Source organism: Phalangium opilio, unplaced genomic scaffold (genome assembly GCF_054372755.1).
Source record: "Phalangium opilio isolate 3A_F unplaced genomic scaffold, DU_Popi_V2 ptg000088l_1, whole genome shotgun sequence".
Lineage (NCBI taxonomy): Eukaryota > Metazoa > Arthropoda > Arachnida > Opiliones > Phalangiidae > Phalangium > Phalangium opilio.
Genome location: NW_028324193.1, coordinates 1,928,477 through 1,932,117, shown reverse-complemented (window position 1 = coordinate 1,932,117; position 3,641 = coordinate 1,928,477). Strand labels below are relative to the sequence as shown.

Sequence of the window (3,641 nt, the reverse complement as noted above, 5' to 3'; positions counted from 1 at the left end):
CCCACCTAGTTGAAAATTGCCCTTTTTTATCCGCGGGAGTCATTCTTAATGAGAATTTCGATGCTAGTAGGTTGTCAATTAAACTACCGGTATATTATTGTTGTTGGAAATTGGATATTAAGTCAAATTAAGTGGTTGTAAAGAGCCAGCAGGTTTTTGCCACTTCTTTTTGTGAGTATTTGATTTTTGTATGTAAAATGGAGGAAGATAATGTTGAGAGTAAGGATGAAATGCGGAAGCGCAAAGCGCGGGAAAGGATGAGGGCAAAAAGGTCGACGTTTTCATTGGATACTTAAGGTTATATAATCTTCTCGACACGGAGAGGTAATATTTTGGTTTTCCCAACTTGTTTAAACTGAGTTATGGACAGTGACTGGACACGCAAATAATTTATTGATTATTAAATTTTTACCTAATAACAAATGTTGGGCATTAAATACTGATTTCAACATTCCATTATTCGTTGATCAGAAAACTATGTTAACACTAACGCAGAGTTTTCTCCACCAAACTGATGGAAGTATTTTGTTGAAATAAAAGAAAAATACTAGCACCATTCTAGGAAATTATTTACTATTTTTGATTTACTCACAATAGTCTATTTGGTTAGAAACCATTGTTCGTTGGTTGGCTCGCGTTAAGTGGCGTCATACCAAACTGAACTTCATCCATCAAGCGTTACATTCATACAATCACAATTAATAAATCTTGTTAAAAGCGTGTCAATTAAAGCACTTTGAGCTAAAATTATAATAAATGAGGACTATTAGTTAACAAAATAAGGTCTGCAATCATTACTTATAAGGTGTGCAGTCATTACATATTTCATTGGAAAATCGCCGTTAAAGGCAGTGCTATTTCTTGTGTTTAATAGTTTACAATGTAAACAAAGATGTTACGTTGGTTGTTCTGTAGTAAGCGTGGTCTTTCAAAAAGCATAACCTAATTAAATATTTATGAAATGCCATTTTTTAATTAATACAATGGAGATATGAAAATAGCCGTAACGGATAAAAGCAGATGTGTACTAAAGAACACGACTACATGGTTTTTTCTACCCTGATTTGAGCAAATTAGATAACGGTATCCTGAATTAACTAACGCTACTGTTACCTATGTTGACGAAATAAACAAAGCATAAAATCATAGCATAATTACGACTTCGAAGTTAGTTACAGAGGATATCCTAGCACGGTGCTACGGAAATTGTTTTGACTAAGGCTTAGTGAAATGAAATAGATTAATTTTCAATAATTTACAAATTTAATGATAATTTTTACCTTAAGCGTTTTATATTTAAATAATATTAAGTTTTAGCAACTAAAAATACTAAAATTAGACCAAATTACTTTCCTAAAGCTTCACAAAGTTCATAAACGCTATTTAAGGCGACGATTTAGACTCTAGTATTTTGATGGCGTCGCCGACTTAAGCTATCGCCGTTTCAACGTCACGGCGGCTGCGCGGCATTATTAAAGCCGTCTTATCCCGCTCTCTATAGGCCATTTCATCCAAAAAGCATTATGAAGAAACTCTCAAATTATTATGAGGCAACTAAACGTTAAAATACGCCAATTTTGGTCGCGCTGATATTTTCTTGTAAATTAGTGTATCCATGATATAAAATCGCAAATCGAGTTATGTTCTAAATGTTATCAAAATTTGTACTTAAACTTAATTATTTTCCATGAAAATCGCTAAGCGCAATGAGAAATGTTCTACCTTTCATTTCAGACCGTTCCCAAAACTAACAAACGCATAGTTTTTCTATCATCGAATTAACCGGACGGTTCTTTTCAAAAAATTTCCCATGTTATTTCTATGGGAAAAATTCCTGTTTTTCATAAAAAGGTGTGAAAAATTTTATGGAAATGAAAACCACCCTTAGCAACTTTATTCTTTATAAAAAAAACTAATGGATGGATCTTATGGAAATTTTAACCACACATTAAGGGCCCAAATTGTAGTTCTGGGGTATATTTTCAAAACAGTAAAAGTAATACAAAAAAAGTTACATCCAATCAAAAAACCACCCTTATACATTAAGGGCAGTATGAAGTCTTATCTAAGAGAGCTACCGCTCTCTCAGAATAGACGAAAGACCAGTAGATGGTGGTTGTTAGACGCCAATGAGGATAGATTAGTGTGTATGTGGTATACACAAACACGAAAACTGGTGGTGTGGGAACTCAGGTAGAATAGCCAGCGGAGACAAACACAATTTTCCAAATTTCCGTGAACTGTCAATGCAGTCCGGAAATTGGGAACACGTTTGCTCCGATACGCAAACTGCGAACGCGGTCACGTGGGGTGTGACAGACAGACAGACAGACACACACACACACACCCATACATGTCCTACATTACTTATGAGGACCGAGTTTAAAAAGTCACTTACGGGGACATTTAGAAAACGCAATATCTCCTCCGCTTTTATCGTAAAATCGAAAATATATTTCACTTTTATGACTTGTTTCAAATTGCATCTTAAAATGAATTCCAAATATTTTTAAAGGAAACTTTTACATAATTTTCTTTACATTCTTTATGGGGACCAAAATCTATGACGTATTTCAGGTTAACTTTGTCCCCGTAAGAATAGCAATACACTTATATTCTCTAAGCTTGAGTTATGGGTAACAAAATGTCTCAATTCAAAAGTAAACGGAATTTAATACGTTAATTCGATAAGCATAAGGCGTAATCAAGTAGCTGATATTGTCAAGATTCATTTCGAAAACTTAAAAATAATACTTGTATAAATTTAGAAAAATCATAAAAAGTAATACGAAACCTCAAGAAACAAACTATTAAAAACTGAAAACTTGGAACAATGATCCAATTACCAAATGTCAAATAAAATTCAATTAAAATGGTATGTATATATCAAAATTTTCTTCAAGAACAAAAATCATTAAAGAACGTTGGAACAATGGCCTCATAGAGGATGGTAAAATTCAATTTTAGAAACAATTAAAAAAATATATAGGCCCTATTAATAATAAAAATTATTTATAGTGCTTTGTACGATACCTTACGAACTTTACAAATTTTCATCATTAATCCCCGTAAAGTATTTCAAAATCAAAAATTAGACACAAAATGGATAAATTATAAATTTCAAGTAAAAGGTTTTTTTAAATAATTTTTTACACGACAAACTTCGAAGTTAACTTTTATTCATCCATATGAAAGATAATAAAAAACGTTGGGAATGGGGTCCCCATAGCGGATGTAGTAATTCAAATTTAAACACAAAATGCTATTTATTACAAATTTCAATTTAACAGAAAGACATCAAAAACAAAAAGATATTTCTACTTCGTTAAACGATATCTAGATAAATCGCATTATTTTCACTAGAAGCAAAAAACATGAAAAACCGTTGGCTGAAAGGTCCCCGTAAAGGGTTTAAAAATCCAAAATTACACACAAAATGGTGCAAATTATAAATTTCAAGTAAAAGATTTTTTTTGAATAATACTATACACGACAACCTTCGAAGTTAACTTTTATTCATCCATATGAAAGATAATAAAAAAATGTTGGGAATGGGGTCCCCATAGCGGATGTATTAATTCAAACTTAAACACAAAATATGATTTACTACAGATTTAAATTTAACAGAAGGAAATCAAAAA

At 32.0% G+C, this 3,641-nt stretch overlaps 1 long non-coding RNA gene across 1 annotated transcript; it reads right to left on the bottom strand.

The window, feature by feature from the left end:
- Positions 1 to 414: 414 nt before the first annotated feature.
- LOC149649023 (uncharacterized) lies at positions 415 to 938 on the bottom strand. The gene is made up of 3 exons (XR_016371655.1): positions 821 to 938; positions 593 to 741; positions 415 to 511 (listed from the first exon to the last, which is right to left on the bottom strand). It is a non-coding gene; the product is annotated as an uncharacterized LOC149649023 (long non-coding RNA).
- Between the last annotated feature and the right edge of the window lie 2,703 nt (positions 939 to 3,641).